Genomic DNA, 12,594 nt, shown 5'->3' on the forward strand with positions numbered 1-12,594 from the left:
AAAATAAAATAGAGTACAACATAGATAATGCTAATTTATGGTTTTCTAAGTCTATGCAGATGGCAGGGATTGTCAAACTCTTTAAGTTTGACACCATTGGTGTAATGGATAAGGCTCCGGCCTTGGAGTAAGGAAGATAGGAGTTTGGATATTTACTAGCTGTGTGACTCTAGAAAAGTCACCTAGTCTCTCTGTGTCAAGCTTCTTATTTTTAAATTGGCGATAACAATAGTACCTCATAAAGTTGTTTTGAGGAGCAAATGAGATAAGTGAGTCAAGTGCTCTGCAAACCTTGAAGAGTTGTATAAATGGTAACCTTTATCATTATTCCTCCTGGGTCTATCAGCTCATTTATAGTCTATACCCTAATGCCCATATCATAAAATGCATTTATTATATCCGTATTTTACTGTATTTCATTGTTATGCTTTTAAGGGAATGTGATCTTAATTCTCCTATATCCAAATTTGCATAATAATAAGCTGTGTATTTGAGGAGTTCTACCATAATTTAAATTTGGCTCTAGAGAGTACTTAGTATCACATCCTCATCCATATTTTTCTATACTGTCTTGTGTTTAGTCTTCTTTTTCTTCTGCTTAATATATGGACTCCTAGCATCTTGGGACACAGCTGAGCTAGAAATGAGAGGAAGCTGTGTGACATAAGGAAAAAGAGCTGTGACCTGAAAGTCAGAACACGTAGGTTCTAATTTCAGTTCCACCACAAACCAGCTGGGTGACCTAGGGCAGGTTAACTCATGTCTGGCCTCAGTTTCTCCATCTATAAATAAATGGTTTGAATCAGACAATTGTTGAGATTCTATGAATCAAGCAAATTCTATGTAAATCCCTGGAAAGGAATTTAAATATTTAGTTGGCTTCCTTGAGGCTAGTAGAGTTTAGGCTACCACCAAGATATTATAGGCACAGATGAGCTTACTAATGTTGGCAAAGTTCTGCTTCTTCAGGTTCAATTTGAGTCCATAATAATTTTTATCATACCTTGCATTTATGATATTTTGTTTATAGTTACATTCATTTATATTTATTTATTATATTTATATGTTATATATTATACATTGTATATTATGTATCATTTTTATGTTATATATTTTATATTATGTATCATATATTGGAGTATATATACTCCAATACATTATGTTATATATTATATATTTTATATTATATATCATTTATTACATTTTTATTTACATTTATAATACTTTCCATGCTGTCTTGTTTAAGTCTCATATTCCCCTGTGAGGTCAATACCCTATCTAATTCTTAATTTCTTTAGATTAAACATCCTCAGTTCCTTCAGCCATCCTTTACATGGCATGGCTTGAGACCCCTTGGCACGCATGTCACCCTCCTCTAATATATTCTCTAATATATATGTCTCTAATGAAATGTGGTATTCAGAACAGAATACAGTACTCTATATATGGTGCTATCAGTGTAAAATGCAGTGGAACTATAGATTTCTCTGTTGTAATTAATCTGTCATTAGCTTAGCATCATCCACATTATACTATTGGCTCATATTGACCATGTGGTTATTTTAAAACCCTACTTAAACTAAACTTAAATTCTGCCCATCTTACACTTGACTTGTACAACTGATTTTGGAAATGGGTGTAGGACTTAATGTTTACCCAGATGGTTGAGGTTTTTGGTGTTCTCATTTTGTTTCTGTAATAGAATATGCTCTCTGTGTCATATGAAAATAATCTCTTCTATCTGTCTTTATCCAAGTTGTTGATAAAAATATTGAACAGGACATGGCCAGGGACTGAACATGGTGGCACTTCACTAATGATATTGCTATGAGATTAAAATTGATTAATCAAGACTTTGGGAATTGGTATTCCATCATTGGTATGAATCTGCTTACCTATCCTATCAACCAACCCATATTTCTCCATCTTATCCACAAAAAAATATAATGAAAGACTTAGAATTGTCTTACTGAAATCAAGATACATTACTGTCTATTGCATTTCCTAGCTAAACATTTTACAAAAGTGGTCTGGTTGCTTCATCATAATATTCCTTGTATAAAAACATAAATGTGGCAATTGATCAATTTAACACATCCCTGTTCAGGCTGCCATCACACATTTTAAGAAAAAGGGAATATTAATTTAGCATAGGGAACCCATACTAACTACCAGTGTTACTGTTTTTCAATATAAATTATTTATCTTAGAAGCTTCTCTCTGGTTTCCACCTATCCTCTTTAGTTCATGGGACTCCTAAAAACAAAGAGTTTCACAGTGACATTTTTTCCAGTCATCAGAGCCTGTGTTAAATGCATCTGGCTGGTGGGACAGACATAAAAGGGACACTATGGCTCACTGGAACAAGACAGCAAAGTGGCAGAAAGTTACAAAGATATGGCAATATGAATCTGCTTAAGATCATAATAACAATTTTGCAAACAAGTCAACAAGATCATTTCTCTGAGCCCAACTGAGTTCTGTTTTACAATGGTAAGGAAGGCAAGGCAGCTGAGCTACGAAGGTGGCAGCAGAAGTGATCAGTAGTCCCAAAGATTATACCAGCCTTCCTCCCATGCTGGTGCTATCCCCAGGCAACCCATAAAAATTATGGAAGCAGGCCTTCTTTTCTAGTCATTCCACTCTGGTTGTAAAACTGATTAATCAACGTTGAGGTGGGCATGGGGTGGCACAGAGGAAGAGGAGAGGGGAGGAGAGAGGGGAAAAGAAAGAGTGAGAAAGGAAGGGAAGGAGAAAGGAAGGAAGAAAGGAAGGAAGGAAGGAAGGAAGGAAGGAAGGAAGGAAGGAAGGAAGGAAGGAAGGAAGGAAGGAAGGAAGGAAGGAAGGAAGGAAGGAAGGAAAGGAAGGAAGGAAGGAAGGAAAGGAAGGAAGGAAGGAAAGGAAGGAAGGAAGGGAAGGAAGGAAGGAAGGAAGGAAGGAAGGAAGGAAGGAAGGAAGGAAGGAAGGGAAGGAAGGAAGGAAGGAAGAAAGGAAGGAAGGAAGGAAGGAAGGAAGGAAGGAAGGAAGGAAGGAAGGAAGGAAGGAAGGAAGGAAGGAAGGAAAGGAAGGAAGGAAGGAAAGGAGGGAGGGAGAGCACTAGATGAGAATTCTTTGTGATGAAGCATTTGAATGTAGCAAGGTGGTGTTCATCAGAGGTTTTCCCTTATATATCTGTATTTTGCATGTGTCCCTGAGTTAGTGTTGTATGTCAAGCCATGCTGCAAGGCGCCTGGAGCCTTAGCTACAGAGTAAACAGAACAGTTTGTCAGCTGTGAATCTGTACCAAAAGGACAACAATAACTACCCACTTAAACTTAATGCCTTTTGAGCATTTCCCTTTTCCTTGAGGTATGACTATGTCACAAGTCAGGGAACCCTGATATTTTCCACAAACGTCTACACTTGTGCCTACACCCAATAGGTCCTCCAAAGAGAGGAAGGCAAATGGTTTCCATCCTACCATGGCCAGAGGGAATACTTACAGATTCGGTGGCTGCTCTGCACAAAATCCCATAAAGCAATGTACTTGTGCACGGTATGTTCTCCTGTACTTTCTGTCGTGGAAGTGGTGGGGAGTTCAGACCAAATAACCTGTTCAAGTGATCCAGATGCCATCTGAGCAGAAGAATAGAGACCATTTGTTATCATTGATCACTAAATTCAATCCAAGACAGTATCTTTTTAAAGAATCATCAACGTGGTTTATTAGTTTCTCCCTTAAAGGAACATAACGCCATGCTACTTTCCCATAAAGGAAATAAAAGAAACAAAGGGGGAAAGATACTATTAAATGGCCAACATGATCATTTGGTCTTTCCCTGATAAATAAGTAGTTTGATATTTGAGCCCAAGTAGTATTCTACTCAGATTCCATTTTATCTTTTCTCTTTTTTTATTTTTTTGCCTCAGACTCTCAGCCCCATGGTAAATGCCAATTTTTTGTTGTTTTCTCTGGAAAAGAAAAAACGCCATGGAAATATTTATATTTGAAAAAGGTTCTCATTTAATATCACCCTTCAATGAATTATTCTTGAACATATAGATATTACCATTTCTCCAATATAAAATCTGTACACTTTTTAAAGTACTTGCCCCAACCTATATTTCTAGGCTTATTGGCCATTGTAACTCCTGAACTCTTCATTCTAGCCGGAATGGCTTTCTCTCTGTTCCTTGCACAAAATGCTACATCTGCCATCCCTGTGACTTTGCACAGGACATTCTCCATGCTTAGAATGCCCTCCTTCCTTGCTTACACATCATAGAATTTCCTTTCTTCCTTTAAGATTCAGCTGGGGGGGAGGGGAGGGAGGGAAGAGAAAAAAAGGAAAGCTATAATTTCGTTATACTTTTAAAAAGAATAGCAAGTTGTACGTAATAGATTTGCAGTTTTGTGTGCAATCATCTTTTTTTCTATTCTACTGTTATGGAAATGTTTGTTTTGTTACTTAAGTTCAGAATTAAATAAATATTATTTTTAAAAAAGACACTGTCTTCATCCAAAGAAAGAATTGATGTAGAATGGCTTTACGCGTGCACACACACACACACACACACACACACACACACACACATTTGTGTCTAATGCTAGCCATGCATAGGGGAGGGGGGAAAGAAAAACAAAAACAAAGTTACATGATAACTTTTTTATGTATTTAAAAGGAATACCAAGTTGTACATAATAGAGCTGCAGTTTCGTGTATGATCATCTTTTTTTCTATTCTATTATGTTACGGAAATGATAGTTTTGAGTAATTTCCAGAGCAGGGCCGTGGTAAGGTGCATCCAGGGGGAGCTGACCCATGAGCCCACCTGGAGGTGGTAATGGCTGATTCTGATCCTGGGGACAGGACATGTTGAAGATGTGTACAACCTAAACGAGAACCTCAAGAAGCTCCTGGACAAGATGGAGAAGGTATCTGTTTAGGCAATCTGGATGTCCTGTGATAACATGGGACTCCACACAGTGACTGGAAGATGCCTTCTTGAACTGCAGAGACGAGATGGAGAAGAACTGTCAAGAACTGCTTAATGAAACCAAGCCCAAGCAAGAGGTCATTCCCACCATGCCACCTCCTTGTGCCTTTAGGACTCAGATACTTCGAGAAGAGAATTAGGCCCTATTTGACAGGGAAGTAGAGACTCCAGTATGAAGATGTACATGCATAAGTGCTCACTGCCCAATGCAGCAGGGAGAAAGAGAGAAAGAGAGAGGGAGAGGGAGAGAGAGAGAGAGAGAGAGAGAGAGAGAGAGAGAGAGAGAGAGAAGAAGAAGAAGAAGAAGAAGAAGAAGAAGAAGAAGAAGAAGAAGAAGAAGAAGAAGAAGAAGAAAGAAAGAAAGAAAGAAAGAAAGAAAGAAAGAAAGAAAGAAAGAAAGAAAGAAAGGAGGAAGGGAGGGAGAGAGAGAGAGAGAGAGAGTGAGAGAGAGAGATAGGTAGGGTGAGAGAGAGAGAGAGAGAGAGAGAGAGAGAGAAAGGAAGGGAGAGAGGGAGGGAGAGAGGGAGAAAGGGAGAGTGGGAGAGTCAGAGGGAGGGAGGGAGGGAGTTAGGAAAGGAGGAAGGAAGGAAGGAAGGAAGGAAGGAAGGAAGGAAGGAAGGAAGGAAGGAAGGGAGGAAGGGAGGGAGGAAGGAATGGAGGAAGAGAGGAAGGAAAGAAGAAAGAAAAGAAAAGGAAAGAAAAAAGAAAAGAAATGCTTCTTAAGTTCAGAATATTTTTTTAAAAGATGCAGCTCAGGCACCATATTCTGCATGAAGTTTTTCCTGATGTCCCCAACTGCTAAGTGCCTTGCCACCCAAATGACCTTATATTTAACTATATATATATATATATATATATATATATATATATATATATATTTGTATTTATTAACTTTATATTTATGCTCTATATACAAGATGTTCCAAAATTCTTAGTGTAGTTTTATTATATACTTTTAATATGTGCTTTTTGTCTTCCCCATCAGAATGTAAGCTCATTGGGAGCAGAATGGTTTCATTCTTTTTAATATTATCCTCATCACCAGTACAGGCATATAGTATATGACTAATAAATACTTGTCGATTCATGTGCTTCTGACTGAAAGAACAACAGGTCAGAGACCAGGATCTTGAACTATGTGCTTACTGAAAAAGAAAATTGCTTCAAGGCTTGGGGTCAAAAAAAGGGAAGAACCAAATTGGTTCCCTACCACTAACACTATAACAACAGTTCAAATTCAATATCCCAAATTCTCCATGGCTTCTGCCATTTATGTCACAACGAAAAGAAGAATTCAAGGAGAAGGGAGAGTAAAAGGGTGAGGACAGTACTATCGCAGAGTAATTTGGAACTGCTCATAACTGGGGAAGCCCAATTTAAACTGGCAAAAGGAGAACTGATACACCATGTGCCCCAGTCTACAATGATTGTCTAAGCCAAAGCTAAGGCAAAAATGCTATTTTTTTTTTTAGTTTTTCCCTTTTTTTAAAATTTATTTATTTATTTTTAGTTTACCACACACGGTTCTACATTATTTTGAGTTCCAGATTTTCTCCCCTCCCTCCCCCCTCCCTCCCCAAGACGGCCTGGAATCTCATATAACTACCATGTATATCTTCGCATTGAATTAATTTATACACTAGTCAAGTTGTGGAGAAGAATTATGACCAATGGAATGAATCATGAGAAAGAAGAAACAGAACCAAAAAAAAAAAAACAAACAAAAAAAACCCCAAAAACAAAAACAAAAGAGAAGCAAAAAAAAAGCAAGCATGTAGTGCGCCTCAATCTGTATTCAAATTTCATAGTTCTTTCTCTGGATGAAGATAGCATTCTCCATCGTGAGTCCCCTGGAGTTGTCCTTGCACCTTAGGTTGCTGAGAAGAGTGAAGTATGTCAGGGTTGGTCCTCATGGAATCCATATATCTGTGGTTGTGTACAATGTTCTCCTGGCTCTGCTCCGCTCACTCAGCAAAAAATGCTATTTTTTTGAAATTGAAAAATGAGCTATTTAAAGGCATATTCTATAGTGGAAAGTGTAGCACTTTGCTTGTCCAGATTTCCAATGTCTAAGGTATGTACATGTAAGCCAAAGGAACTTAAAACAACAAAAAAAATCAGTCAACAAAATTAGGGAAATTTCTGCACAAAGTCCTATAAACAATGAATGACTTTTGAAAATACTCATTCAGCAAAATGATAAAAAATTATCATAATCCTGAGTACTTTTAACTTCTTTATGACCTCCAGCTCTTACAAGATACAAACCGGTTTCCCCCAGTCAAAGGTAATTACTGATAGGCATCTTCAGTGCCTAATATAGTGATGGTGCCTTACACATAGTAGGTAATGCTCACAAACCTTTATATAACACTTGACATGTTATTTCATTTGGTCCTTGCAACAACCCTATGAAGTAGGTACTATTAAATTCTTATTTTAAATATAAGGAAGGCTCAGAAGGGTTAAGCCACTTGCTCAGGGTCACACAGCTAGTTAGAGTCTGAAGCAGGATTTGAACTTGGGTCTTCTGACTACATCCAGGTCCAGCACTCTATTCAATACACCACCTAGCTGCCTCTATAGTTTTCTGAATAAATGGATGGAAGGATGGATGGATGGATGGATGGATAGATGGATGGATGGATGGATGGACAGCTAATCACAGTTCAATCCTCTTCAGACCCCAGGCATCTGAGCTTCCTTCTTCTGTGAGTAGAACCAAAAGAAGTGAATAATAGAGGTGAAGCTACATGGGCCCATGGAGGGAAATTCGATCTCCCCATATCAAGACTGCTGGAGGTATGAGATTAGGGAAGAGTACTTCAAGGATCAAACCAGTCTCTTAAGGCCCCTATAGACTATTCTGTAGGATAAATTGAATATCTTAATTCATCTCCCTCCCAATTCTTTTTCTACAATTATTTCACTAGAGTCTTACACAGATAATACTAAAGTACATATTTTATGTCTTGGATAGTAATTTTAAATGAGCAAAATGAAATCCTCCTGTTTGGCTGCTAACATACCAGAATCTGTGCCAATGATAAAGAAACTGAGAACAAATGGGCAAGATCCAAGGCAACTCTCCCATTTACTTCAGCCACCAGATATTTTCAGCCTCTGGTAATAATAAATCTTGATTTCCTTCACTCATGGAGGAAAATTATCTGTCCATTCAATAAACAAAAAAGCAGACAATGGGCAAGAAGCAATGGTGAGGGGAAATGTTCATCTCTATAATAAATAGCCTGATCCTGGGAAACAGTACCCTAAAAATGACAGTTTGGAATCAGTCACTTTCCAGAAGTGAAAATGTATTATGCCCATTAAAGAGTAAATAAAATCATTCCAATATCACGTTGAGGGAAAACAGGCTAGACTTAGAATCAGGAAGTCTTGGGTTCATATCCTAACTCAGATATTTACTAATTGTGTGATCCTGGGAATGTCACTTAAAATCTCTAAACTTCTTTTTCCTGATTTGCAAAATGAGGGAGTTGGATTCAATGACCTTTAAGAGCCCTTCTAGCTCTAATTCTATTATACTTTGACCAGCCAACACTGAAGAGACTAGAAACATGACTCATTATGTGGATTACAAACATTTGGTAAAAATAAGACATCCACATGGGACACATTCAACAAATTGGAGACCATATTTACAAGGTAGTGAAAAGAATAAGGCTATACCTGGGCCCTTGAAGGCCTATATGAGGATGAATTCTAGAATCTAAACTCCTTGAGGTTAGGGATTATTTATCCCTGGTGCCCAGCATGCTTCCTAGAACATAGTAAGTGCTTCATAAATGTTTGTTTTTTGATTGCAGAATCATAGATTAGAACTGGAATGGATCTTAAGGGTCGCTCTACCCCAATCCACTCATGTTACAGATGAGGAAAACAAGGCACAGAGTACGAGGTGAATTTCCAAAGTCAGAAAGTTAGTAACTGGCAGAGAAGCCATCATAGGACAAGATGAAATCCTCTAGATGTTTTTCCTCCATGCTCATAATAAGTCAAGTTGCAATCTGTCATCTCTTCCATACGTCACTACATTCTCTGTTTCCTTTGTGTAGTGCCAGCAGCAATTTCCGGCAGGCTGTCTTCTCTCTGCCTGCCAGTTCCCTTCACATAGAATAACATGGTAACTCTAAATAGCCCCTGGTCAGCAGGCCTTCAAAATACCTGCCAAAAATGCCATTCCCCTTGGGTCCTCACCAGCCATCCCTGAAAACAGGCTCCTGCCAAGCCATCTGAACAAATAAGTCTGAGAAACCATTTTAGAAGGAAAATTATCTCCTTTTCAACAGTCTAAAGACCTCAAGTTCATTTTATTCAGGTAATTTCGTCTGCAGCATCAACCACCACCATGTACTTTTTCTCACAGTACATAGAAATAAAGACCAATGTTTTTTGTTCTTGATGTTCTAATGAAAAAAGACCATTAACCAATGGTTAAACAGTAACTGTCTATTGAGGAGGAGAAGTACAACTAGCAGGAAAACCTGCCCTGAGGAGACAATGGACTTCAGTTCTGACTTCTGAAAAGTGTTTGGTGGGCAGGAGAAGTGCAGCTATCCTACACATGCTTAGAATGACAGTTTCTATGAGTTTTAGGCATTCTAGTTGGTCCTTCCAATGTTCTTGTGAGGTAAAATGTTTAAATAGGTTTTAAAAAATGACTTGCCCAAGGACACATAACTAATAAGTGACCCAACAGGTATTCTTCCAAATCCATCAATCTCTTCACTAAACCACCCTATCCTACTTGCAACATAGAGTGCAAAAAGGAAGCGAAAATCTATGAAAAGGGGAAAGGTGGCCAGCAGCACCAAAAAAAAATTACTCTGATTTTATATCTTGGAACATGATGTTAAAGAACAAACAAATTGAGTGTCTGGGAACATGCAGTACCAATGAAGGGTACATATTCATGCTAATTTGTTCCAGCTGCTGCTCCAGTCAGCAATAGACAACATCTCAAAGTTCACCCTTTCCATTCAGAGACATCAGTTAAGTAATGAACTTTCAGAACAAGCACAAATGTCATCGGGTTAACAGACACCTCTGCCATTTCCTCCTCCACATCCTAAATAAATCCATTTGGTATTGATCTCCTCACTAAGTTTCAACTTAAATGTAATTCTCCCCGTCAAAGAAAAGCAAATGGATAGACCCTGGAAAAGACTAAACATGTTATTTTTTTTCAACCATCAGATCAGCCCTATATAGACTCCTGGAATAACTGTGCCATCGGGTCTTTTATTACAAGCTACAAGTTCCAAGGTTTAATACATCTCCCTGGAACTTAGATGCAGGGGCCGAATGACAATATTATTCAAAAAGGCCCCTGTAGCTAAGGCAGCTAGGTGGCACGGTAGCTAAAGCTCTGGACTTATAGTCAAGAAGACCCAAGTTCAAAGCTAGCTGTAGGGTGCTGGGCAAGTGACTTAACCTCTGTCTGCCTGTTTACTTATCTGTCACTTTCCTCCCAGGGTTATTGTAAGAATAAACTGGTTTGAGCTTTGCAAGCCTTGAAGTGATATATAAATGCTAGCTACTATTATTAGTAGCTGAATTAAAAGAGTGTAGTACCAGGTAGGAACCAAAGCCTTGAACTAGTTAGTTAGCCCTTGACTAGCATGCAAACATTTATACAGATGAACACTCTATGTAGTTCATGTTCTCCTAGAAAATGTGTGTAAATCAAATTTTTGTAAAGCAAATCCTTTTAAACCCATTTGGGGACTTTATATCCTATGGCCAATTTATTTATAAAGTAAGACATACCTAATATGCTTGTGAATATATCTGTATATATCTATCTGTCTACTCTAGGTGTGCCATATTTGTATAGATATACATATATAACCACGATATATAACTATCTACTAATATCACATATATGGTTATACTCTACATTATAATAGAATGCATATACTATATTAAATTCTTTAGAATTAATAACTACTTGCTAATATTCTATAATAAGGACTACCAACTAATAGATTATATGTGAATGTATAAGAATATATATAATAGATACATATATATTAGCAAGTGGTCCTTATAGAATCCATAAAAATATATAGTATATTTATATATGTTAATATATTAAATATACATATATAACTATATATTATTTTATATCTTATATATTCTTTAACTCTATAAGAATCATCTGCTAATATATTATATATGCATTTAAATATTGTAAGACTGTTATATTCTTATACATAAGAAGATAATATACGAATATAACATATTCTTATATATTACATATTCTTAGATATAAGAACCACCTGCTTATATATCATATATATAATATATTATACTATCATATAAGTCCTTTAAACCATATACAATGTTTAAACAATCTTATATATTGTAAGAACTATATATATTCTTATATATGCATGTATAATCTATTAGCAGGTGGTTCTTATCATATAGAATATAATACAGTATATATTATAACATGCTTGCTTTTCCTATATTATACATATTGAAATAAATCCATATATATGTATTGAATATAAAGCTAGGCTTTTATATATATACACACATTATATATATATGTATATATATGTATGTGTATGTATGTGTATATATATATATATGTATATATATATATATATATATCTGTGTTGGCTCCATGTTATTATTTAAAGTAAAGCACTCCTAGAATGGTCACTAAGAGGAATTGCAAAGGAAGCCAGAGCCTCAGACCTAACCCTCAAGGAGTTTACAATTTAACGAAGGAATCAGAGCAAACAGAGAGAAATGCACACAAACAAAAACGATAGAAAGATGATGGACATAGAAGCACCAGGAACTAAATGGTCAACATGGGGCTTGGTGGCTAGAAGGGCTTGGTCTCAATTTCCCCCTCTACATCTTCTCCCTGGAGTTATTGTAAGGGAAGAAAAGATCTGGTGAGAAACAGCTTTCTTTATATGAAATTCCACATGGTATCACTGTCACAGAATAAGTAGGACAGAGAGTAGAGACAAACTACTCACTTTTCACCAGTGGCAGGTTGGATCTGCCACATCACTTAAGAGGGGGAAAAATGTCTTTGTTAGAAATGGATACCTGCCCCAAGTGGTGGTCTGCAAATGTGGGGGTTTTTTTGGCTATATGTGAACTATTTTAGCAGGACCAAGGGACATCCACCTCATCTATTCACAAAGAAATTCCATTTTACAAAGCTTTTGCTTGAGTAAATGGCCAATATTGTGGAAACACTTATAATGGGTGGTTTTTAATGTAAATTCAATTCAGTGATGGGAAAGATAGCTTTTAAAAAAAATCAGGAACCTCCTGTACAGTCAAGGTCTGTGTTCCATCCTCTGAGAAGATAGAAGGGGGTAGATCTATTTACACCACATTCTCAACAAGCACAATCACAACTACTGCCACCTAACTAAATAAAAATCAACCAAATCATCCCATTTCACTCAAAGCAAAATAAGGTGATTTTTGTGGATAATTCAGACCAAAGGTTGTCTTTTCCTGGATGAGCTAGGCAATTACACCTATATTCTGTGCTTGAAGTGTTTGCAAAAAAAGTTAAAATATTAATCCTTTTTTAAATTTAGTGTTCTCTCCACC

The sequence above is a fragment of the Trichosurus vulpecula genome, chromosome 2 (genome assembly GCF_011100635.1).
Source record: "Trichosurus vulpecula isolate mTriVul1 chromosome 2, mTriVul1.pri, whole genome shotgun sequence".
Lineage (NCBI taxonomy): Eukaryota > Metazoa > Chordata > Mammalia > Diprotodontia > Phalangeridae > Trichosurus > Trichosurus vulpecula.